A 27,552-nucleotide genomic window follows, 5' to 3' on the forward strand; every position below is an offset into this window, starting at 1 on the left:
TGGGCCTGTGGAATTCATTGCCACAGAGTGCAGTGGAGGCTGGGACGCTAAATGTCTTCAAGGCAGAAATTGATAAATTCTTGATGTCACAAGGAATTAAGGGCTACGGGGAGAATGCGGGTAAGTGGAGTTGAAATGCCCATCAGCCATGATTGAATGCCGGAGTGGACTCGATGGGCCGAATGGCCTTACTTCTGCTCCTATGTCTTATGGTCCAAGTCTCTCCCTCAAGGAGCAACAATCTTTCCTCATCTGCCCTGTGAGTCCTCTAAAAACCCTGTGAGCGAGTGTGTGAGGCCCCTTTCGGTCATGGCTGTCCATGGGTTACATCCTCGTTGTTCTGCCTTTCTGCTTCCCTGAAGCAATGTTGCTTGTGAATGAAGAGACTAATGCTGGAGTGACAGTCCTGGTTGCAGGGGTCACACCTGTATGTGGTCGTTGATCTGCTAGAGCTGCTGCACTCCTTCCTTCGAGCCCGCTTGTCTGCTGCAGCGCTCATCCGCTTCTTTTCCCCTAGGAGAAAGTGAGGACTGCAGATGTTGGAGATTAGAGACAAGAGTGTGGGGCGGGAAAAGCACAGCAGGTCAGGCAGCATCCGAGGAGCAGGAGAGTCGTCGTTTCAGGCAAAAGCCCTTCATCAGGGCCTATTTTGCCCTGTTTTGAGATATTGGTTCAGGGTACTTCTCTATCTCGTGCGGTCAGCTGCAAGCCTTTCCCAGGACTCCGTAACAGCACCAAAGGCCTTCACGTCCCTCATGCAGATGTCCTCGTAGTGCAGCTGAGGACACCCGGTGGGTCTTTCCCGGATGCAAGCTCTCCATGGAGGATATCCTTTGGGATGTATCCATCCTTCATGCGGTGGACGTGGCCCAGCCAACGCCATCTCCACTGCCTGAGTATAGTGTACATGCTGAGAAGACCAATGCGAGATAGGACTGCTGTGTTGGACACTCTGTCTTGCCAAGATATGCCCAGGATACGGCAGATACTCCTCAAGTGGAAGGTCTTATCTCCTGTCTGGTAATATGTAGTCCACATTTCACTGTCTTACAGCAGTGTGCTTGTGACGCAGACTTGTAGACTGACATCTTTGCCTTCACTGTCAGCTGGGGATTTGTCCATACTCGAGTCGTGAGGTGAGCAAGAGCATGTTTCAAAAACCCAGAATGTTTCAATAATGTCACTTGTCATTCTTCTACATTTCAGTGAGTACAGGTCCAATCTGTGCAACCTCTCCTTATAAGACAGTCCCTCCAAACTTGGTATTGGCCTAGTGAACCTTCTCTGGACCGCCTCCGTTGCCAGCATATCTTTCCTTACATAAGGGACCCAAAACTGTTGGCAATATTCCAGCTGTGGTCTGATTCATGCCTTGTGTAGTTTTAGCAAAACCTCCCTATTTTTGTAGGAGAAAGTGAGGACTGCAGGCAATAAAGATCAGTCAAAAAGTGTGGTGCTGGAAAAGCACAGCTGATCATGCAGCATCCAAGGTGCAGGAGAGTCGACGTTTCGAGCATAAGCTCTTCAACAGGAATTCAGCTTATGCTCGAAATGTCGACCCTCTTACTCCTCATTTGCTGCCTGACTGACTGTGCTTTTCCAGCACCACACTTTTTGACTCCCTATTTTTATACTCTATTCCCTTGGAAATGGGCTCAGTAGTTAGCACTGCTGCCTCACAGCACCAGGGTCCCAGGTTCGATTCCAGCCTTGGGCAACTGTCTGTGTGGAGTTTGCACATTCTCCCCGTGTCTGTGTGGGTTTCCTCCCACAGTCCAAAGATGTGCAGGTCAGGTGAATTGGCCATGCTAAATTGCCTGTAGTGTTAGGTGCATCAGTCAGAGGGAAATGGGTCTGGGTGGGTTACTCTTCAGAGGGTTGGTGTGAACTTGTTGGGCCGAAGGGCCTGTTTCCACACTGTAGGGAATCTAATCTAATCTAAAATACAGGGCTACATTCCATCTGTCTTCCCTATTACCCGCCGAACTTGGATGTTAGCTTCTTGTGATTCACGGATGAGGATTCCCGAATTCTGCTTGTTCTTCTACTATATGTAACTGCTCTGGCCAGGGGATCTGCTGTCAAAGTATACCAGAGTCATACGTCTTATGCTATCCTCACACATGTACTGCAGCTTATATATAATTGCTCTGTGACATCCACCATCGAACTGCTCCATCACAATCCATCTTTCAGCTGCCCCTCTCTTTGTCTTCTAGAAGAGATTGTTTTTCCGTGAGTTCAATGGTGAAATATGGACATTTTCTGGATATCACTTTCCTCCTGTAATCGCAAAGACCTCATTTGTCTAATGTTCTCTATATTCTGTGATATGAAATTCTTAGAATACACCTTAGCATCTGCTTTCAAATGCCTCTCTTTTCTTTCATAGATCTTTACTTAGTGTAAGGTCTCTGAGACATACAGGCTCAAGTAAATAGAATATAGCACCTCTGAGCTTTTTGTTTATTTTACAAGCTTGAGTTATCTTATTAACAGAACCTTCATTTTCATAAAATTACTTTTGGCCATCTCCATCCTTCTTCCAATTTCTACATCATTTGTCCTCAATAGATAATTTGATCTATTTGTTCCAGTGTGACACCATCAATTTCAATCGACCTTATTTCTAATGTATTCTTTTTTCTCAATACTATTGTCACTTTGCTCACTGCTCTGGCAAATCATCACAAAGCCAAGATTGAGACTAAGATCTCATGCAAACAGCTCATATAATAGCAGGAACAGCATTATTCCTGAAAAAAAGTAACTCTGAAAATCAAATGACTGAAGTCAGGACAAGGTGGATGAAACATGAGCAGCAACAGCAATACAGTTTATACAATGAGCCTTCCTTTTAAAGTAGCACAAGAAATGCTCCTTACATTCTGAAGAGGGAACAGGATTCTAGCCATTGTCAGTAGCCAGAAAACTGAGCAGTTACTGTGGAATAAGGACTGCCATAATAGAAGGGATGGGGAACTTCCAGCTTTTACATTGCAATGAATCAGCTTTTATCTTTCTGCTACAGCGAAACACCAGATTCTCTAGAACTCAACCCAATGTCGTCACTAGCATATCCCTAACAACGTAACTGGGTGTGAAATGTTTCTACTATGCCCTCATAAAATATGGAAAATCATTCCAATTTCATCATTGGGTCGAAACCCAAGAATTTCCTAATGTGAGCAGCAATGTGGAAGTATCTTCACCACATGGATGTAGCCATTCCAGGGGGAAAAAAAGCCATCACCTTCTGAAGGGAAATTAGAAATTGGCAATAAATACTGACCTTTCCAGTGAGGCCCACAACTAAAAAATAAATTGGAAAAACATCCACTTAAGAGTCTTTTTATTGAGTCTGAGCAAATATCAGAACTCTATACCATTCGGGTGATACTAGTGGTTATCAGTCAGTCTGCCAGTAATGGTGATAGTAACAGGAATTATTCAAAGTGATAAATTAAAAAGCATGACATACGTTATCAATCATGCTGTATTGTTTGGACTTGTTAGCAGAGGGCTCTTGTGGTGCTGTGTAGTGTCCCTATCTCTGAGCCAGGTGACCTGGGTTCAAGTCCCACTTGCTCAAGAGGTGTGCAATAACATCTCTGATCAGGGTGACTCAAAATTATTTGGGCTGGTTAGCTAGATGGTGATGCAGAGTGACCCCAACATGCAGGTTCAATTCCCACATCCTCAGCTGAATCACAGAAACCCCACAGTGTGGAAAAGAACATTGGCCCCAACAAGTCCTCACTGACCCTCTGATGAGTAACCCTCCCAGATCCATTCCCCTACATTTCCCCTGAATGATGCACCTAACCCACACATCCCTAAACGCTATGGGCAATTTAGCATGGCCAATTACCTGACCTGCACATCTTTGGACTGTGGGAGGAAACTGGAGCACCCAGAGGAAACCCATGCAGACACGGGGAGAATGTGCAAACTCTATACAGACAGTCACCTGAGGCTGGAATCGAACCTGGGACCCTGGAGCTGTGAGACTACAGTGCTAACCACAAGCCACCGTGCCACCCATAAGCGGAGGTTACCATGAAGGCCCTGTCTTCTGAACCCCACCCCTCCCCCTCAGGGTAAAACACCACCAGTCAGAACCCTCAAAAGAGACAGCAGCTCTCTGTAACTATGGTACCTTTGCTGTGTAAACACTGATTAAAATTAATGCTTATTGGACAAGTGTGAGCTTTTCTTTACTGTACTGGTTGTAAGGATCCAATCAGCCAAATAATTGAATAATCAGGCTGTTTCAGTGAAAATGCAACAAAACCGAATTTAATCTGCAGGAACAGTTGTTCAATCTGGCTGGACTATGCCATGTCATTTAAGGATAGAACACCTTGCTAAACATTGGTGTGAGCACATACCCAGGCATATAATACTGTATCTTGAATTACCACACAGGTCTAGCAAGGTCTCACGGTGGATGGTTTGTGTATTTTTTCCTAATCAGGCTGATTAGAGATGTAATGAAACACCTCTGGAGTAAGTGGGACTTGAACCCAGATCTCCTAGCATAGAGGCAGGGACACTACCACTGGTGTTGACTGCTGTTTGGTGTTTACAAAGCAGTTGATCAGAACAAAGACCTCAACGTCATTAGAGGCAGAAATACAATGAAAGGTGGTGAACAGAATATCATGCTCTGGTGACTCTCTCTCCTAATGATTCAATGGTGCCATACAGACTGAAAGAGAGTGCAAATCCCACCTTTGGTACTAACCCAGTAAGGACAATTTTAACATCGGGATGATGGCATGTGGGTGTTGGTGAATTAGCCATCAATCATATTGTACCTCTCCCTTCACCTCTCTTTTCCATAAACAGAGTCTAAGGTTCAAGAGTAAATTGAGCAAGAAATTCAATATCAGGCAAATGCAACTAACCTACTCAACCTGAAATTCAGATTCTGGGTGGGATAGGGGTCCATCTCTAGAAATACAAACTAGTTACATCATTGGGCTTGAAGGGGAAGCTGCCACCCAGCTGAAGGATCTGAAATCATTATTCAGCTCCTGCAACCCCATTGCTCAGTAAACAGCCTCTGCTGACAGTAAAGGCTCCACTGCAGAAACACAGCCTCCTCCCTGGATTCCTGGCAACTCTCTCAGTCTCCTCTCTCCACCTGGTGGCTGCCAAAACCCCAAAACCCTATTCCCCCATCCAACTCAACATTCTCCTGCTTGCTCCTGCAGCCTCATCATCTCAGATCCTATCTGTTACCACAGGCATCACCACGACAACTGTGTCAAAGCAAATAGTACCCTTCCAGATGTGAAATAATGCAGAATATACTCGGCAGCAACAAAGGAAGAAGACAGATGGATTTTAGCAGTTTACTTCAGTTCAAATCATTGGCCGAATTGAATTCAGTCCTGGATAGGGTTGCAAACCTTCCCAGATATTCCCAGAGGATTCAGGAATTGAAGATTTGCTTTTCAGTCTGAAGTCCCTCTTTGGTGAAGATGATGGATAGCAGCAACAGGACCAACAGCCAGCAGGTGCAAACTGCACTGTTTGGTTTTGTTTTCAATCTCTCCTATCCTTAGTTGCTTACTCTGATTTGCTAAAAATAAACTTGACCATATAGCTGAGACACACTAAGCACCTCCCATTGAGCAGTTCTGTCAACAATTTTCACCGTACTTTGTAACAAGATACGCAGGGCAATAAATAAATCAAGTGAATCAATAATAAAGTAACTTAACTTGCTGCACACTACATTATCATCATCACATTTATGACCACAATACAAATACATTGACAGGTGTACCAATGCAAGTAAGCCTCATAATAGAAACAAATCATTCTTGATGACAGGAGAGTTGGATGCCGTTTGTTTGAAATATTAGCCATTACTCTGACTCACTGCTCATCACTATCCCATGGAACCCAACCAACTGGGGCAACCAGGCCATTATGCATTCAAAGGAAGATACCTCACCAGCTACAGAATTCACTTCAGCAACTATAAATCCACAGTAAGTACTGATTCTCAGGCACATTTATATCCTTTGCCTGTAGCAGTCATTTGACAATATTGACCCCTGAGACAGGGGTCAAAGTTCAGCTATAAGTAACACTCTCAAGCTCTGAGTGAAACATTTGTGGGTTACAAGACAGCATATTCAATAGGAGCAAGACTGGGCCAATCAGCCCCCTTAAGCAGGCTCTGCCATTCAATACGTGGCTGATTTTCCACTTCAAGTTCACATAGCCACTCAATCCCCACAATCGTCCAGAAGGGTCACAGTAGACGCAAAACATTAACCCGGTTTCTCTCTCCACAGATGCTGTGCACCGGCCTAACAACAATTTTTGTCTTTTTTTTAATTTTTGATCTCCAGCATCGACAGCACTCTGTTTTTATGATATCATCAAAAATATTATTTGATATTTGCTGTTTGTGGGAGCTAGTTGCATTTGCGCTGGTGATTGCATATTCTACATTACAACAACGAGTATGTTTCAAAAGACCCTACTGGCTGCACAGCGTTTTGGGACATTCTGGGGTGCTATTTAAATGCACGTCGTCAATATTACAAATGTGAACACTGTTGGAACATCAATTCCAGCACAGATTTTACGGCTGGATTCTAGCTTCATTTTCAGATCGCTGTCCTTATTCGCAACCTTTTTATTAAAACATAAGACACTAAACTTTTAAAATCCTAATATACTCCATATCTTCCTATGAAAATTAGTCTTCAGATTTGTCGTCGGTTGCAGCTTTTGCATTCTGCTTGTCCTCCCTATCTGAAGGGTATTGGTGTCACATTGCCCCTAGGTCAGTCTGTCAGGATTTTTTAAAAATTCCTGCAGCTTTCTGCAGCAGTGCTTTGCACCTCCCTAAAACCATCGATGAGACAATCAATTATTTTTTTAAAAAATATGATTATGAAATGAGCAAGGCAAGCGGAAGGTATCAGAAATGTTCAAAGAAAAGCAAAAATGCATACAGTAGATACGATCCGCAATAGACTGCCAATCCATACAATAAAGCCAATGTTAATCTGAGTGAAGTGAGTTTAAAAATCTGCTCCAAACAATGATTTAGATTAGAAAGCACATTATAGAGGAGCGGTACCTGCAACATCTTCGCGGAGTGTGAGGCAGGCGGTCAATTTGAGCAGCGCTCTCCCACTCTCAGTGCCACTCTGTGTCTGTGTGTCAGTCTCAGCCTGAGCCCAGCGCTGCCCTTTGCCAGCACCGGCTCCCGCACTGAGAACAGAAACTCACCTGGACACACACAGCCCAAGCGCCCCAGCCCCGCCCTCATACACTCCCATTGGCCCGCTCTCTCCATGTCGATGCGCTCACCCTCACGCTATTGGCTCTCCTCCCCACCCTCATCTGCATCCAGCAGCCCTGTTTACTACTGTCGCTGCACTCACTCGTGGGATCCCCACTTCAAGTTGTGTTTAAAAACAAAACTCCAACCCTATATTACGCTGTTCCGTCACCCTGCTCGTCGGTCAGGATCAGGAAAGATTACAGTGCATTCAGATTTAACTGAAAAAAAGCCCTGGTTTCCATTGAAGGCAGTAACGTCCAAGAGAGACTTGGTGACAGCCTGTTTCTGCTCTCCTTTCAAACAGCTCCGTCACTGGGGAACTGATCTGCTCAAGTTTCACCACCAATTGCACAGCTCTTCTTAGTGGTAAAAACAATGACTGCAGATGCAAAGTGCCTGCACTGAGATAGGTTTACATACCAACCCTCGTCTTCACTGGTTCACAATGCTCAGCATTATAACCACTTGACATGCGGAATTGACATTGTTATTGGTATCACACTAGCACAATACACCAGAATGAAAGGCCAGTCCACCCCAGGAACCCTTTCCGCTCGTCAATACAATGATGGCTAGTCTGTTGTGGTTTTAATTCCATTTCTCTGCCTGTCCCCCAGTAACTCCTGCCTCCTCTGATCAAAAATCAATCTAAGTCAGTCTTGACTATATTCAATCGCCCAGTCTCCCAACGGTCCTGTGGTACAGCATTGTGGCTATAGCTGCACCAAAGAACTGTTGCAGTTCACGAAGACAGCTCACCACTACCTTCTCAAGGGCAACTAGGAATGGGTGCAGCTCCCATGGGGGAAACTGAAAAAAGACAGCAGTGTCAGGCTGATGGTGAGAAAGTGCTTTCAAGTTTGGAGAAACAAAGTGGAATTGTATTTTCTGTTTGAACACAAACAGAGTGCTTTTGTTTCCTGTAAAATAAAACCAAAATATCGTGGATGCAGGAAACAGAAACAAGAATGGGGAACTTTTGGGGAACACTGAGTAAGTCAGGAAGCATCTCTGGAGGAAGAAACTGAATTATTTGGTCTAAGTTTTTATTTTTCGATCTGATGTGGAGGTGCCAGTGTTAGACTGGGGTGAATAAATTCAGAAGTCACACGACCCTAGATTACAGTCCAACATGTTTACTAACTGTGTGGAGTTTGCACGTTCTCCCCGTGTCTGCGTGGGTTTCCTTCGGGTGCTCCGGTTTCCTCCCACAGTCCAAAGATGTGCAGGGCCAGGTGAATTGGCCATACTAAATTGCCCGTAGTGTTAGGTAAGGGGTAAATGTAGGGGTATGGGTGGGTTGCGCTTCGGCGGGTCGGTGTGGACTTGTTGAACCGAAGGGCCTGTTTCCACACTGTAATGTAATGTAATCTAAAAATCACAAGCTTTCATAGCTGGCTCTTCATCAGGTGAAGTGAAGAAAAGTACAGCATTTATAGGCAGAGATATCAATGGGCAGATCTGTTGTAACACTACAGATGTTTTAGAGAAACTCAGCACCCATGGACCAGTCAAACCAGGAACATTCATCGTGATAGTGGACATTTTGGCACTCTACACCAGCATCCCCCATGAAGACAGCATCACTGCAACATCCTCAGTACTCAATACCAACAATTGCCAATCTCCAGACACCATCCTACAACTCATTCTCTTCATCCATGACTTCACCTTCGACAACCAGTTCTTCATCCAGACACACAGAACAGCCATAGGGATAACATTTACATCCCAGTACTTCAATAGTTTCATGCACAAGTTCGAGCAAGACTTCTTTGCTGCACAGGAATTCCGAACAACACTTATACACCAGATACATTGATGACATTTTCTTCCTCTGGATTCATGGCGAGGAATCACTGAAACAACTTCACAACAATGTCAACAGGTTTTATCACACCATCAGACTTACCATAGACTACTCTTTAGAGTCAGTCTCATTCTTAGATACACACATCTCCTTCGAGGACGGACACATCAGTACCTTACTCTATCACAAGCCTACAGATAACCTCATAATGCTGCACTTCTCTATCTTCCATGCTAAACATGTTGAAGAAGCCATCCCCTTGGACAAGCCCGGAGTGTACACAAGATCTGCTCGGACGAGGAGGAATGCGATGGACACCTACAGATGCTGAAACATACCCTCATAAGAACCAGATACAATGCTCAACCCATCAGTCATCAGTGCCAAATGTGCCACAGCACAAAACTGCAATGATCTCCTCAGAAGACAGACACAGGACATGACCGATAGAGTACCCTTCATCATCTAATACTTTGCCAGAGCAGAGAAGCTATGCCATGTTCTTCATAGCCTTCAACATAAAATTGATGACAACAAAAATCTCACCAAGATCATCCCTACGCACGCACTTCTCACCTTCAAACAACTGCCAAATCTTAAACAGAACACTGTTCACAGGAAACTACCCTGCCTTCAGGAGAACATTGCTCATGACACCCACTCAATCCTACCATGGCAACCTTTGCAAGACATGTCAGAGTGTCGACAAGTATAGTACCATTACACATGGGAACACCACCCACGACATACATGGCAGGTGCTCATGTGACTCGGCCAGTGTTGTCTATCTCATCCACTGCAGGCAAGGATGCCCCGAGGTATGGTATATTGGCAAGACCATGCAGATATTATGACAATGAATGAATGGACACCGTGCAACAATCACCAGACTGGAATGTTCCCTCCCAGTTGGGGAACACTTCAGTGGTCAAGGACATTCAATCTGCGATCTTCTGGTAAACATTCTCCAAGGCGGCCTTTGAGATACACAACAACTCAGAATCGCCGAACAGACACTGATAGCCAAGTTCCTTATCATGAAGACAGTGTCAACCATGATCTTGGATTCATGTTGCACTACATGTAACCCCCACTACACTGTTCTGTATCTGTAAAATCTTCCTTACTGTCCGGTTTTGACACCATCACCTTGACAAATTGTCATGATCTCTCTACCTTAATTAGTTTGTACAGTTTTGGATTACTTGTTACCTTGGTTAGGCCCTCAGCATGCGACTCTTATACCTAGCATGTTATTCCAGTCATTTGGTTTGTCTCCAGCACCATCTTATTTTTAATGTTCTTGTAATTATCTCTGTAACTAATTAAATCAATCCCCTTCACTTACTTCTCAGCTGTTTTGATTCAATTGTTCTTCATCAGAAAGGGCTCTGGCCCAAAACGTCTATTTTCCTGCTCCTCAGATGCTGCCTGACCTGCTGTACTTTTCCAGCAACACACTCTCAACTTTGTGTCTAATGCCCCCACATACCCTCAATTTGTTTGACAGAATGGCCCAGAGATTCTGGCCAATGGCCCTTTGATCAGGTTGCAGGAGGGTGAGGAACAATTTTTTAGATTAGATTACTTACAATGTAGAAACAGGCCCTTCGGCCCAACAAATTCACACCGACCCTCCGAAGAGCAATCCACCCAGACCCATTCCCCTACATTTACCCCTTCACCTAATACTATGGGCAATTTAGCATGACCAATTCACCTAACCTGCACATTTTTGGACTGCGGGAGGAAACCGGAGCAAACCCATGCAGACACGGGGAGAATGTGCAAACTCCACACTGACAGCTGCCTGAGGCGGGGAATTGAACCCGGGTCTCTGGTGCTGTGAGGCAGCAGTGCTCACCACTGTGCTACCCTCACTACCAGAGTTTGATCAAATGTTAACTGAACCAAAAATCATGTGGGTGGTTTTGTGAAAGATTATTGCTCACTGTAATGGAGAATTTGACCCTGTTAAACTCTTCCTTATACTGGAATAAAGAGGAATGATTTTAGTTCAATTTGTAATCAAGATAAGTGATTGAGGTATTTGTTCCAAAAAGTATTGCTGTTGTGTTTATAAGTCATGATTGATTTCACAGCAATAATTCCAGCAAATGCTGTTTGCAAGCAAAGGGTAGGTGCATACAGAGAGATATGAAGCAAAGAAACAGGGCTACAATTCAGTCCAAATCTCAATGAGTTGTTTTATATGGTCTGAGTTGTTCAGATCAATCACAATCTCACTGGATGGCAGAATAGGCTCAAGATGAATGGCTGTTCAAATCCCAGCAGGGAATCCCCAAACTGTTCAAATCCCAGTGAGGAACCCTCAAACTGTCCAAATCCCAGCCAGGAACCGCCAAACTGTTCAAATCCCAGCAAGGAGACCTCAAACTGTTCAAATCCCAGCGAGGAACCGCCAAACTGTTCAAATCCCAGCGAGGAACCCCCTCAAACTGTTCAAATCCCGGCAAGGAACCCCCAAACTGCTCAAAACCCAGCAAGGAGACCTCAAACTGTTCAAATCCCAGCAAGGAACCCCCAAACTGTTCAAATCCCAGCATGGAGACATCAAACTGTTCAAATCCCAGCAAGGAACCCCCAAACTGCTCAAAACCCAGCAAAGAGACCTCAAACTGTTCAAATCCCAGCAAGGAACCTCCAAACTGTTCAAATCCCGGCAAGGACCCCCCAAACTTTTCAAATCCCAGCGAGAAGACCTCAAACTGTCCAAATCCCAGCAAGGAACCCCCAAACTGCTCAAAACCCAGCGAGAAGACCTCAAACTGTTCAAATCCCAGCAAGGAACCTCCAAACTGCTCAAAACCCAGCGAGGAGACCTCAAACTGTTCAAATCCCAGCAGGGAATCCCCAAACTGTTCAAATCCCAGCAAAGAGACCTCAAACTGTCCAAATCCCAGCAAGGAACCCCCAAACTGTTCAAATCCCAGCAAGGAGACCTCAAACTGTTCAAATCCCAGTGAGGAACCTCCAAACTGCTCAAAACCCAGCAAGGAGACCTCAAACTATTCAAATCCCACTAAGGAATCCTCAAACTGTTCAAATCCCAGTCAGGACCCCCCAAACTGCTCAAAACCCAGTGAGGAGACCTCAAACTGTTCAAATCCCAGCGAGAAGACCTCAAACTGTTCAAATCCCAGCAAGGAACCCCCAAACTGCTCAAAACCCAGCAAGGAACCCTCAAACTGATCAAAACCCGGCAAGGAACCCTCAAACTGTTCAAATCCCAGTGAGGAGACCTCAAACTGTTCAAATCCCACTAAGGAATCCTCAAACTGTTCAAATCCCAGTCATGAACCCCCAAACTGCTCAAAACCCAGCGAGGAGACCTCAAACTGTTCAAATCCCAGCGAGAAGACCTCAAACTGTTCAAATCCCAGTCAGGAACCCACAAACTGCTCAAAACCCAGCAAGGAACCCTCAAACTGATCAAAGCACGGCAAGGAACCCTCAAACTGTTCAAATCCCAGTGAGGAGACCTCAAACTGCTCAAAATCCGGCAAGGAACCCCCAAACTGTTCAAAACCCAGCAAGGAATCCTCAAACTGCTCAAATCCCAGCAAGGAACCCCCCAAACTGTTCAAAACCCAGCAAGGAATCCTCAAACTGTTCAAAACCCAGCAACGAACCCTCAAACTGCTCAAAACCCAGCAAGGAACCCTCAAACTGTTCAAAACCCAGCAAGGAATCCTCAAACTGCTCAAATCCCAGCAAGGAATCCTCAAACTGTTTAAATCCCAGTCAGGAACCCCCGAACTGCTCAAAACCCAGCAAGGAACCCCCAAACTGTTCAAAACCTGGCAAGGAACCCTCAAACTGTTCACATCCCAGTCAGGAACCCCCAAACCGCTCAAAACCCAGTGAGAAGATCTCAAACTGTTCAAATCCCAGTGAGAAGACCTCAAACTGTTCAAATCCCAGCGAGGAATCCCCTCAAACTGTTCAAATCCCAGCAAGGAACCCCCCAAACTGCTCAAAACCCAGCAAGGAACCCTCAAACTGTTCAAATCCCAGTGAGAAGACCTCAAACTGTTCAAATCCCAGTGAGGAGACTTCAAACTGTTCAAATCCCAGCGAGAAGACCTCAAACTGTTCAAATCCCAGCGAGAAGACCTCAAACTTTCAAATCCCAGCAAGGCGATTGGTGATCCCCGGACGGGAACCTGGTAGATGGTGGTGAGGCGATTGGTGATCCTGGAGCGGGACCCTGGAAGATGGTGGTGAGGTAATTGGTGAGCGTAGAGTGGGACCCTGGTAGACGGTGGTGAGGTGATTGGTGATCCCGAAGCAGGACCCTAGTAGACAATGATGAGGTGATTGGTGATCCCGGAGTGGGACCCTGGTGGACAATGATGAGGCGATTGGTGATCCTGGAGCGGGACCCTGGTAGATGGTGGTGAGGTGATTGGTGAGCGTAGAGCGGGATCCTGGTAGATGGTGATGAGGTGATTGGTGATCCCGGAGCAGGACCCTGGTAGACAGTGGGAGCGTGATTGGTGACCGTAGAGCAGGACCCTGTTAGACTGTGGTGAGGTGATTGGTGATCACACAACAGGATCCTGGTAGACAGTGGTGAGTTGATTGGTGATCCTGGAGCAGGACCATGGTAGACGGTGGTGAGGTGATTGGTGATCCCGGAGCGGGACACTGGTAGATGGTGGTGAGGTGATTGGTGAATATAAAGCAGGGCCATGGTAGACAGTGGTGGGGTAATTGTTGATCCCGGAGCGGGACCCTGGTAGACGGTGGTGATTCGATTGATCAGCCCGGAACAGGACCCTGGTAGACAGCAGTGAGGAGGCGGCTGGCTGAGGGCCAAGCATGGGAGCAGGTATCAGCTGCTACATCGGTGGAAGCAATGATGGTGAGGGTAGGCCCAGCAGCGAAAGGTGGCATCTGAGGATCGGCAACTTCGACGTTGGTTGGGTCCAGCGTTCGCGGTGACGAACCAACGGTGGAAATGTTATGGACACTGTTTAAGCTATAATTTTCTAAAAGAATTATTCTTAAACTATTCAAAATTGCACCTGATCATGACAATGGGGTGGAAGTTTTCACTATATTTTTCACTGTAAAACACACACGGCAATAAAATCATTCATTTAAATTCATTCACGCATTCATTCATTACCTGAGCAGGCTAAACAGCTTGATAGCACCGTTGACACCTTCCATCACTTTCCTTATGATTGAGAGTAGACTGATGGGGTGATAATTGGTCGGGATGGATTCGTCCTGCTTTTTGTGTACTGAGTATACTGGGCAACATTCCATGTTATCGGGTAGGTGCCAGTGTTGTAACTGTACTGGATCAGCTGGGCTAGGGGAGCGGCAGGTTCTGAAGCACACGTCTTCAGTACTATTGCCGGAATGTTGTCAGGGCATGCAACCTTTGCAGTATCCAGTGTCTCTATCTGTTTCTTGATATCACATGGAGTGAATCAAATTGGCTGAAGACTGATATCTGTGATGCTGGAGACAACTGGGGCAGGCCAAGATGTATCATCCACTTGGCACTTCCGGCTGAAGATTGCTGCGAATGCCTCAGCCTTATCTGATGTGCTGGGTTTTTTCATCATTGAGGATGGGGATATTCTTCCTCCAGTGAGTTGTTTAATCATCCACCAGCATTCAGGACTGGTTGTGGCAGACTGCAGAGCTTAGATCTGATCTTTGGTTGTAGGATCACTTAGTTCTGTCTATCACTTGCTGCGTATGCTGTTTGGGATACAAGTAATACGGTTTGATGGCTTCACTAGGTTGACACCTCATCCTCAGGTATGCCTGGTGCTGCTCCTGGCATACCCTCCTGTGTTCTCCATTGAACCAGGGTTGACCCCCTGGCTTGATGGTAACGGTTGAGTGGGGGATATGATGGGTCATGAGGTTACAGATTCTGCTGGAGTACAATTCTGTTGCTGTTGATGCCCACAGCGCCTCATGGACACCCAGTCTTTAGTTGTTCGGTCTGTTTGAAGTCTGTCCCATTCACCACAATGATAATACCACGCAACAGAATGGAGGGTATTCTCAACGTGAAGAGGAGATTTAGTCTCCACAAGGACTGTGCAGTGGTCGCTCTTACTGATACTGTCATGGACAGATGCATCTGTAGCCGACAGATTACTAAGAATGTGGTCAACTTTATCTTTCCCTCTTGATGGTTCCCTCACCACCTGCCACAGACCCAGTTTAGCAGCTATGTCTTTTAGGAGCTGATCAGCTCGATCTGTATACTACTGCTGAGTCACTCTTGGTAATGGATATTGAAAACCCCCACCCAGAGTACACTTTATGCCCTTGTCACCCTCAGTGCTTCCTCTAAGTATTGTTCAACATGGAGTAGCACTGATCCATCAGCACAGGGAGGACAGTATGTAGTAATCAGCAGGAGGAGGTTTCCTTGCCCATGTTTAACCTGATGCTTTGAGACTTCATGGGGTACGGAGTCAATATTGAGGATCCCAAAGCAACTCGGTCCTGAATATATGCTGGGACAGGACATATCCAGAGAAGGTGATCATGGTGTCTGGGACAGTCTGTCTGTCTGTTAGGTATGAGAATGACTACAGGTTGTTGCTTGACTAGTCTGTGAGACTAATTTTGGCATTAGGCCCCAGATTTTAGTGAGGAGGACTGTGCAGGGTGGTCAGGGCTGTTTTTGCCATTGTCTTTTCCAGTGCCTATGTGGATGCCAGGTGATCTGTCCGGTTTCATTTCTTTGCAGAGACTTCGAAGAGATTCATACAACTGAGTGGCCAAATAGACCATTTCAGAGAGTGCTTAAGAGAGTCAACCACGTTGCTGTGACTGGAGTTACATATAGACCTGACCAGATAAGGATGGCAGTTTCCTTCCCTGAAGGTCATTAGTGAACCAGATGGATTTTTTCCAACAATCGACAATGGTTTCATAGTCATCTGTGGATTCTTAATCCAGATTTTTTTTATATTGGATTCAAATTCCACCATCTGCCGTCGCGGGATTCGGACCCTGGTCCCCAGAACATTAGTTCAGTTTTTTGGATCAATCGTCAAGCAATAATACCAACAGAGCATCGCCTTCCCTTCAGGAAGACAATCACAATGTCACCAGTCTATTCAAGTAACTGAAGACCCTGGAACCATTCTCATAAATCTCCTCGCGACCCTCTCCAATGCCTTCTCATCCTTTCTAAAACGTGATGCTCAGGTTTGGACACAAAGAGCTGACTTTTAAATATCCCTCATTGGTTGTTTCAGTGGGAAGGGGATGTAAAGTAGGTCGGGGCTAGTCAATACATGCCCACACACCCCTCAGCTCACTCAGAAAAGACACTGGGGAGGGGGTGTTGTTCGGTACCAAAACTGGCAGCCCACATGCCAAATTTAACTTAATAGAGTCATAGCGATGTACAGGACAGAAACAGACCCTTCCGTCCAATGCGTACCATCCTCTGGGTGAAAATGTGACACTCCACACTTCCCTTCTCTACAGTTCAGTTGTCTGTCCATCTAACTAGCTCATGTGAAATCTACCACTATCCTTCTTTGTTATTCTGCACATTGTGCCCTATACCCAAGTCTTATTGATTACTATACTATAGCAAGAGATATTATAGATCCCGGTATTGCGTCATGGGCAACCCCATTATATATCTGCTGCCAACCTGAAAAACAATGTTCACCATTTTGGTCTGTTTTACGCTTCTCTGGTAGTATGCTTGAAGGGGAGTGCTTTGTAAAATCCAGTGCATGGCCACACCACATCACTGGGCCCACTGAACCCCTTATTCAGCCAATTAATGGGAACATCATGGTCGGGGGTGACTGCTGAGAGCAAAATGTCTTTACTGCACCCATTGGGGAATCCCAAGAAAACCCTCCACAGCCACCCCTCCCCCACCACCGTCATCCTCTCTCCTTCATTGGGGCCTTTGAGGCCAGGTCTGTCGAAAGTCCCCCACTTTCCTTGGTACTGGACCTTAATGACAGGCGCCATGGCGATTGCTTGCAGTCCCAACAGTGGCCACCGTTCCTCCATGGCACTGCTGTGACTGCCGACCATCAAACTGGCTGCAACTCCCCAATGCATGGCTTTGTCTCTGGGAGGGGCAGAAATCCTGCCTCCAGGCTATTCTCAGCCAATCAACTGTCAGCTGTCAGCGGGGCCGCATTTATTTCCTGGGTGGACTCTTCATCGATTAATAAATCAGGACGGTGGGGTTAACACGAGTAAAATTTTGTGTTCTGTCACTCAGGCAGCTGTGTATTCATAGCATGAGCTTCAGCTTTGCTGCTTCACCTTCTGTATGGCACTCGATCAGATAACCCTTTAAATCCATGCCACACCACACATCAACAGTCAATCCTCACCCACCCTTTCGGATAGCTCATCAGAAAGTCCAAAGATAGGGATGGGTCATTCTCCTACCAAAGTGCAAACAGCAAAACAAGAAACACACAGCGACTTTAACTCTCACATTCCTTTTAACACCTTCTATCACCTGTGCCCAGCATGAAAGTCCCTGGAGACCTCTCTTTGCCAACTCATTAGTTATGCCCCTAAAACACAAAGAGCTCCAGTGTTGATTTCTCGAGCCATGGTTGTGTTTACATCAACTGGAAAAAGTAAACTATAAATGGTGAAAAATTCCACCCTGATCTCCCTCCACGGTTTAATAATGCCACGATAAGTTTGTCAGAAGATCACTGTGGAGCAGTCCCAGAAGATTACTCAACAATTAAATTAATTAAACCTAATGAATTAAATTGTACTCCTTCCACAGGAGACATTATCATTGGACTCTATAGGCCAATGCTATGTTGTTCTACAAAAGGCTCCTACCTCACACTTTCAATGAACCAATGTAATCTGTCTTGATTCCATATGGTGCTGACTCCCAGATCCTCTGCATTCTCTGAGAAGAGAAGGTTTTTTGGACTGTCCTAGTGGATTTAATTGTTCCCATCTGATAACCACAGCTCTCAGTTTGGACTTCTGCTCCCTGTCCCTTTCAAGGCCTTACATTCTTATCAAAGTGGGTTGTTTTAAGGTGTTTAATTATTAGATTACTTACAGGGTGGAAACAGGCCATTCGGCCCAACAAGTCCACACCGACCCGCCAAAGCGTAACCCCCCCAGACTCATTCCCCTACATTTACCCCTTCACCTAACTCTACGGGCAATTTAGCATGGCCAATTCACCTAACCTGCACATTTTTGGATTGTGGGAGGAAACCGGAGCACCCAGAGGAAACCCACACAGACACGGGGAGAATGTGCAAACTCCACACAGAGAGTCGCCTGAGGTGGGAATTGAACCCGGGTCTCTAGCGCTGTGAGGCAGCAGTGCTAACCACTGTGCCACCGTGCCGCTCATAAATTATGCCCCTATCTGAGGATGCTGTCTCGCAGTCACAGGTTTGCATCTGGGCAACAACATCAGAGATGGCCACCCCTTTGGTAGCAATGGTATTTCAAAATGGCATCCATCATCCTCTTTGCTAGGCTATTTCTAAGGGAGGAGGTGACAAAAATAAACAAAACCAGGTTCTTTTGCACCTAAATGCTTTCTGACACCATGCTCTGTGGGACAATCAGAGTCATGTTTTTTTCAATTTCTTATACAGTGGGTTAGATGCCTCTTTTGACACCAGTAGAAAATCACAAGGAGTAGACTAACAGCACTTTAAATGCCCTTTTTAATTCTTTTCATAAAAGCCTGAGGTCACGTATCATAACAACCTGAGATCATATCCGACATGCAAAATATCATGGTTCAAAAAGTAGTAGACTGAGTGATGAGACAGATCAAGATGTATATTATATTCAAACTAAATTATATTTAGAGAGTCTTCAATTGTTCATGTTCATTGTCATAAAAACAGTCTGCTATGTGTAATATAATTAATGTTAAATGCAATTTTATATATTTGCAGGAACAGGAAATGGACAAATCCAATCTGATCCGATTCATTCTTGGTCATTACAAAGTGATGGAAAAACATCATCCTCTTCAGCAGGAGGCCAAGGTGGACCATAGAAAGTGCAGGAATTGTGTAAAAATTACATTAGGAAAGCAAAAGGTACTTTTCAGTAGATTAGGATCAGGAGGATCAGATCAAGAAGAGGGTCCATTAGAGGCTAAAGTGGCAAGTGTGTGTGGAGCTGGAAGACATTGGTGAGATTTTAAATGAGTGCATCATATCTGTGTTCATGATAGAGTAGAATGGTGTAAGTATAGAAATCATGTGATGCACTTGAACAAATTAGCACTGCAGCAGAGCAGGTATTAACAGTACTGAGGGCTTAAAATTGGATAAGACCCCAGGCCAAGACAATGTCTATCCCAGGCTGCTGTGGAGGCCAGGGGGGAGATTGCAAAAACCCTAACATTAGATTTCAAATCATTTCTGGACACAAGCGAGGTGCCAGAGGACTGGTGAACAGCTATTGTGGGTCCATTATTCAACAGTGTGGTCAGGATAAATCAGGGAATCACAAGCCAGTTAGAGGTAGGGTAACTATTGGAAAAACTTCTGAGGGACAGAATTTAATCTTCATTTGGAGGAGCAAGGAGAAATCATGATAGCCAGCATTACTTAGTCAGGGGGAGACAGGTTTGGCTGAGTTTTCAGATGAAGTAACTAGTTGTGTGTGCAATTGACATGGATTTTAGTAAAACATTTGGCAAGGTGTCGCTTGGGAGGTTGGACAAGAAGGTAAGAGCCCATGGGAACCAAGGCAATTGGCAAATTGGATCCAAAATTGGCTTAATGGCATTGTTGATTGTGTCTGGAAGCCTGTATTCAGTTTGGTGCTGGATCCTTTGCTATTTGTAAAGAACATTAATGATCTATATATGATCATTAACAATCATAAATATAGGAGGAATGGTCAGCAAGCTTGCAGCTAGCATGAAAATCAGTGGTGTGGTAAATAGTGAGGAGGAAACATTTCAGACCATATAGGTGGGCTGGTCAGGTGTGAATGTAAGAAATAAAACTTTTCTGAACATGGGAATGGAAACAGGCTAGTCTGCCCCTTGAGTTTATTACAGCACTCCATAAGTTATAGAAGCCCATTGAGCCCATCGAATCTACTCCACCATTCGATCATGGCTAATTATATTTCCCAACCACTTCCTCTCATAGTCCTTGATCCCCTCAACAATCCAAAGCCTAATTTATAAGGCATCTGGATGGGTATATGAATAGGAAGGGTTTGGAGGGATATGGGCCAGGTGCTGGCAGGTGGGACTAGATTGGGTTGGGATATCTGGTCAGCATGGACAAGTTGGACCGAAGGGTCTGTTTCTGTGCTGTACATCTCTACGACTCTATCTATCTTTGTCTTAAAGACACTCAATGACTTGGCCTCTACAGCAATGAGTTCCACAGATTCGCCACCCTCTGGCAAAGGAAACTCCTCCTCATCTCAGTTCTAAAGGGTCATCCCTTCACTGATCTGCATCTTAGCTACCTTAATCCCACAGTTCATGGTTCGGCTATGGTACACACTTTCTGGATGTGAGGTGGAGGCAGGCTGAAGGCATTCAAGATGGTTATTTAGAAAGAAACAATGTGCATGGATATGACAGATAGGCACTAAGTCATGGTGTTCTTTTGGAGAGTCAGTGCAGAAACAATGGGCTGCAAGGATTCCTTCTATACCATAACAATTCTGTAATTCTGTGAACTCCCATCGACCCATATTCTGTCTCCCTGAATTACAAACACCTTTCAGTCTCAGATTTTAAAGTTTCAATGACCAAACCTCAATATCTTCTAGGGCAGAAAATTCCTGATTTCCATTATCCCTTTCCTACCAAAGTGAAAATGAACCCAATGTCTCAGAAAGTTGGTATGCTCTGAAGAGTCAGTCAGCTTTAAGCAGATATTGCTTCAAAGCAATTGCAGATTGTTTTGGAACCATCCAATTTTATGAGTAGCTTGTGCCGTTGGTAGAAAACACACTTTTACTGAAAAAGTTAAATGAAGCAGCATCTGGAACATTTAAGAAATAAAGCTAATGCTTAATTAGTTTCACTGCAGGAGAATTAAACAGCTCACAACAGCACACATCTTTGGCATTTCTCATTACAGGAGAGAAGAACAGGAAGGAGCGTAGTAATATTTCAACTGTTTTACAGGTCACTTTGTGCTGTGTAGCTCTTCAACACTGCCACATTCACATTGTAAAGGGGCTTCAAGTCCAGCTACATCAGTAAATATGGTAGCAGGACCCGCAACAACAAATAAATAAATTCTATTCCTATAACGCTTTCAACGTAGCTAAACGTCTTAATTTCACAAGAGCGTCATTCGGAAAAAAAAAAGTTGTCGGAAGTCAAAAAAACGTAGGTGTGTAAAAACGTATAAAGGTTTTAATGAATGTCGGGTCAAGGAAGCAGAGGGCAGGATGTCAAGAGGCGAGGAGACCAAATTTCTGGCAACTAAAATCCCAGCCACCAATGATGAAGCAAAGAAAACTGGAAATGCACAAGAGTGCTGGAGGCGTGCAAAGCTCTTGGAGAGTGTCTGTGGAGCTGAAGCAAGTTACAGCGAGAGAGAAGGGCAAGGCCAAAAGGGAGTTGAAATTAGAAAAGGGGGGTTTAATTTTGAGGCATTTCCAGATTGAAAGCTAATGTCATCATTGATCACAAATATGATGGGTTAATGGGATTTTGTGGAACTTAGGACACAGATAGCAACTTTGATTGTACTTATGTTTAAAAGGGTGAAGATGTGAGACATGGTATATCTACCTAAGTATTAAAGGAAACAAAGGGTAGCAATCTCCTGGCATAGTGGTAATGTCCCTACCTCCAGGCCAGAAAGGCTTGGGCTTAAGTCCCACCTGCTCCAGAGGTGTGTCCATCACATGTCTGAACAGATTAATTAAAAATATCTAAAAGGAACAAACATGCAATCATGGCACATTCCTCTTCTGTTTCCCTTCTGTCAGTAACAGCCATTCTATCACTGAACCTTTAAATCAGCCAGTGAAAGATCTCACTCATACAGCACTTATCAAAGCACTTCTGGTGAATGAACTCCAAGCATCATTTTCATCAGCAGGAAAGCTGTCTCTCCAAATGATTGTGAAGTACCTCCAACCTGACAAATGAGCGTCCTTGGAAATGGCAGAAAATAGGTTTTTAAATACCTTAAAGGGCACTAAAGAAAGGAGAGTACAGGCATGATTCAAATTTGATTGCACTTGTACATAAACACAGATGAAGCATTGCAGCTTCCCCCTTGCACTTAACCTGCTGTCTGCTGTTGAAGAGGGCAGCAATGTGAGCAACTTGACCTGGATCTGTCAATGCTCCTGCAAGGGGCCAGCTGAGTTCATTGCCAGTCGCAGCTGGAATTCAAACTCAGCTTCCAGGAAGCCTGATGCCTCTGTGATATACCCAATTATCTTTTGTTTTGCTTCTCCAGGGGAAGGACACAAGCAGAAAGAGGATTAGTCGTCAGTTTGGAGAGGCTACTTCTTTGAAAGGAAGAAAGTGCAATCTCCTTTCAGACTTGCCATTCAAACCCCTTCCTCCTGAGTGAACTATTGACAGCATTGTCAGACACTCAGTCCGAAGGCCTGATTCCTACATTGCTGTGGATCAGCCCCAGCTTAACATTCTGGCACTGTGCCTGACCTCCTGCACTCTTCCCAATGTGTGCACATCAACCCTCAGGGAGTGCAGTTCACCTTTCTTGTGGTTCTGACTTCCACCAAACTTGAATCTGATTTTTATTCTCATTCTCTTCCAGTTTGCGATTGTCTTTAAACCCATCCCTTTTCCACCTTTTTAGTTTGAGAGGGTATTAAAACCATCGAGCCTTGTTGTAGCTCCTTCCCTGCTGTACTTTTTAAACTGTGCAATGCAGATCAGTTATCGGCTTCACAAAGACAAAAACCAGAGGCAAAATAAAGGACACATCTCAACTTTGTGCCTCAACAATATCGGAACAAAGGCGCCCTAAAACACAACTCTTTGACTAGCTTTTGGTCACATCTCATGACGTGGCTCAGTATTGAGTTTTGCTTGATTAATGTTCCTACCAATTACCTTGGCTGTTTCAGTCTATAAAAGGAGCTACATAAATGGAGAGTGTTGCTGTTGTCACCTGCGGGTTCCTGGCACCAAGAGGCCTGAACAGTGAAGTGCTGAAATGTTGGAACTGCCTGTGCCAGGGTGATGGGAGTTGGCACCACGCGTAAATTATTGAATTAAAACCTTTGGCATTTTGCTTTAATTCGGACTGCTTCAGTTTGGCAGCTGAGGGCACGAGTCCAAACAACCAGCCTGACACAGAAGGGCCTTTTATAAAATGATTTCTTGGCAGTGACACTGAATCATTGTTGTACTGCATGGTCCTAACATTTATCTGGAAGTGATTTATACAGTCCAGAAGAAATTCAAGGATCTGTTTTACTGATAAGCAGGTTTCAATTATGTATAAGCTGGAAGCAGTGCTAAATCAGGCAGAAACTGCATTATTTGGGCCTTTTGTAGGTAATTGACTGTAGCTATCGCAAAGCCCGGTTTTAGAGAGGGCAAACCCATAGTGTGCTATTGCACAGTGCTATTTGACCCAAAGACTGACCTGCTACCTTTACAAAGTGGACTGGTCCCAATTGGAGCAGGAGTTTGATAACTGCTCTCTTTCATTCATTCACAGGATGTGGGTGTCACTGGCTAGGCCAGCATTTATTGCCCATTCCTAATGCCCAGGGGGCAGTTCAGAGTCAGGGTCAATCACATTTCTGTGGGTCTGGAGTCACATGTAGGCCAGACCAGGTAATGCCTGCGTATTCCTTCCCTAAAGGACATTAGTGAGCCAGATGGGTTTTTCCAACAATCGACAATTGGAATCCTAAATCCAGTCATCATTGGAATCCTAAATCCAGATATTTATTGAACTCAAATCCCACCATCTGCCTTGGCAGGATTCAAATCTGGGTCCCCAGGACATCACCAGGGTCTCTGGATTATCAAGCTAGGCTGTCGCCTCCCCTAATTGGCATGTTTCGGTTGATTAGACAGTGAAAGATGGGAACGAAAAGAATCAGGCACAGTCCCAAGTTGCATGCAGGTGCAGCAAGCAGTGAGGAAAGCTAATGGCATGCTCTCCTTCAGAATGAGAGGACTTGAGGTTCGGAGTAGAGATGTCTTGCTGCAGTTATACAGGGTTGAAAATGTGTTGCTGGAAAAGCGCAGCAGGTCAGGCAGCATCCAGGGAACAGGAGAATCGACGTTTCGGGCATAAGCCCTTCTTCAGGAATGCCCGAAACGTCGATTCTCCTGTTCCCTGGATGCTGCCTGACCTGCTGCGCTTTTCCAGCAACACATTTTCAGCTCTGATCTCCAGCATCTGCAGACCTCACTTTCTCCGCAGTTATACAGGGCCTTGGTAAGGCCATATCTTGAGTATTGTGTGTAGTTTTAGTCTCCTAGTCTGAGGAAGGACATTCTTGTTATTGAGGGAGTCCAGTGAAGGTTCACCAGACTGATTCCCGGGATGGCAGGCTTGACAGATGGGAAAATACTGGATTGACTAGGCTTGTACTCGCTGGATTTAGAAGAATGAGGGGGATCTCATATAAACATATAAAATCCAGATGGGACTGGACAGGTTAGATGTGGGAAGAATGATCCCAATGTTGGGAAGTCCAGGACTAGGGCTCAGTGTAAGAATAGGGACAAGCCATTCAGGACTGAGATGTGGAAGAATTTCTTCACTCAGAGAGTTGTGAACTTGTGGAATTCTCTCCAACAGATATATTCAAGAGGGAGCTGGTCATGTCCCTTGCAGCTAAAGGGATTAAGGGGTATGGAGAGAAAGCAGGAATGTGATACTGAGATTGTATGATCAGCCATGATCAGATTGAAAGGTGGTGCAGGCTCGAAGGGCCGAATGGCCGACTCCTGCACCAATTCTCTATGTTTCTGTGTTTGTTTCTCCCCCCTCCTGATCCAGCTAGTCACTCTTGGAAGCACATGTATATGAACGGGATATAGTTTGGCTCAAAGCTTTCTGCGGTTGAACGGTGCCCTGATACCTTGGGCTCACATACAAAATGGCCAATTCAACTAACATCCTCAACTAACCATTCTTCAGTGGCAAAAAGAATTATAGGGCAGGGATGAATTAATATCCCATTGGATACAAAATGGGTGGAAAAGAACACCTGAGCAGCTATAGGCCATTCAGCCCCTTCAGTCTGCCCCACTATTCCATAAAATGGCGGCTGATCTGAATGTAAGCTTGAAATTTGCATTCCCTGCCCCTAATAACCTTTTCAGCCCTTTTTAAACTATCCACTTCAGCCTTATAACTCTGCTTCAGGGAGACCATTCCACAGGCCCATGACCCTCTGAGAAAAACAAAATGCCTCATTTCAGTTTTTAGTGGTCAACAGCTGACATTTAAGCAGTGACCCAAGTTCTGGACTCTTCCACAAAAGGATCCACCCTCTGTACACCTTCCGTTCCCAGACTTATACATTTTAAATAGGTCACCTCTTACTCTTCGAAGCTCCCGTGGATACAAGCTGAGCCTGTCCAACCTTCCTTCATAAAGACATTGCAGGTAATGGTCCAATAAACCATCTGTCAATTGCTTCCAATGCATTTAGACTTTTGTTCTGAAACAAGGTGACAAATACTGTACACAGTACTGCAGATGTGGTCTCACCAATTCCCTTTATAACTGAAGCATTATCTCCCTATTTTTGTATTCAATTCTCCTTTGGTTTGCTGTACCATTTCAGAGAGCTTTATTGCATTGATCATGAAGTCACACATGGGTCAGACTGGCTGAGGATACAGATAGTCTTTCCTAAATAATGATTTGTGAACTCTGTGGGTTTTTACATAAATCCCAAAGTACACTAGAGGGTTAAGCACTAATATATTATCACACACACACACCAGGCTAAAGTTTCACCTCAGATTCTGACCTCCAAGCCTCTCAAACTTTGCCTTTGGATTGAGGTCCTGTTCCATCATGACTATGGCATGTAATAAACTCTCCATATTAAGATAAATCACACACTGGCACCTTTCATCCACCTGTTTCAGATGCTATGGGAGAACCGGAATGGCGATATTTTCTAATTTATCTGTTCAGAGATGGTACAAACGCACCTCTGGAGCAGGTGGGACTTGGACCCAGGCCTCCCAGCACAGACGTACAAACACCAAAACTGTGCCACAAAAGCTCTTAAGATCTGGAACGATACAAGTCAACCTCAATCTCAAGGAGCTGCCCAAGAAGGTGAAGAAACCTTTTGTGATGTCACACTGACAGTATCAGATGGAGAGGCATGGGAAGAGGTACAGATGAAACTGAAATACCAGCATGCACCTGATAGGCCAAAGGGCCTGTCTCTGTCCTGTTATTTCTATGTAATTCTATTAAGTTGCTTCAAAGCAGGGGAGATTGTGGCACACTAGTAAGGTTTCTGGACTGGAATTCCTGAGGGCCCTGCCAGTATGGCAGCTGGTAGAATTTAATTCAAGAAACTAATTCTGGACTTGAAAGCTAAACTTATTAGGTACCTGTTACCAATAATGGTGACCATGAATCTATCATTGACTCTTATAAAATACCCTAGGATCCTTTAGGGAAGGAAATCTGCTGTACTTACCTACCATTATTATCCATAGTCCTCAGCTGCATCGTATATGTAAAAGTGCATGTTTCTGCAGTAAGTGGAAACCAGGCTTGATCAAATGGTAAGAATCAGAGATGTACAGCATGGAAACAGACCCTTCGGTCCAACTCGTCCATGCCGACCAGATATCCAAACCTAATCTAGTCCCATTTGCCAGCACTTGGCTCATATCCTTCTAAGGTAAAAACAATGACTGCAGATGCTGGAAACCAGATTCTGGATTAGTGGTGCTGGAAGAGCACAGCAGTTCAGGCAGCAGATTTTGCCTGTCCTCGGATGCTGCCTGAACTGCTGTGCTCTTCCAGCACCACTAATCCAGAATCATATCCCTCTAAACCCTTCCTATTCTTATACCCAGCCAGATGCCTTTTAAAAGCTGTAATTATATCAGCTTCCATCACTTCCTCTGGCAGCTCATTCCATACACACACCACCCTCTGTGTGAAAAAGTTAACCCTTATGTCCTTTTTATCTTTCCCCTCTCACCCTAAACCTATGCCCTCTAGTTCTGGACTCCCCCACCCCAAGGAAAAGACTTTGTCTATTTATCCTAGCCATGCCCCCCATGATTTTATAAACCTCTATAAGGTCACCCCTCAGCCTCTGACACTCCAGGGGAAAACAGCCCCAGCCTGTTCGGCCTCTCAAATCGTCCAACTCTGGCAACATCCTTGTAAATCTTTTCTGAATCCTTTCTGGAGACCAGAATTGCACGCAATTTTCCAATAGTGGCCTA

At 44.9% G+C, this 27,552-nt stretch overlaps 1 protein-coding gene across 5 annotated transcripts in view; it reads right to left on the bottom strand.

The window, feature by feature from the left end:
- LOC122555900 (leucine zipper putative tumor suppressor 3-like) overlaps positions 1-27,552 on the bottom strand; it is a 194,928-nt gene that overhangs the window by 63,200 nt on the left and 104,176 nt on the right. The window contains exon 1 of one of the 5 annotated variants that reach the window (XM_043702201.1): positions 7,112-7,232. The exons of the other annotated variants lie outside the window; for them this stretch is intronic. The gene's annotated coding sequence lies outside the window, so the exon portion shown is untranslated. Of the gene's footprint in view, positions 1-7,111; positions 7,233-27,552 lie in introns of those variants that run through there. 5 annotated transcript variants of the gene reach the window in all.

The sequence above is a fragment of the Chiloscyllium plagiosum genome, chromosome 1 (genome assembly GCF_004010195.1).
Source record: "Chiloscyllium plagiosum isolate BGI_BamShark_2017 chromosome 1, ASM401019v2, whole genome shotgun sequence".
NCBI classification, from domain to species: Eukaryota; Metazoa; Chordata; class Chondrichthyes; order Orectolobiformes; family Hemiscylliidae; genus Chiloscyllium; species Chiloscyllium plagiosum.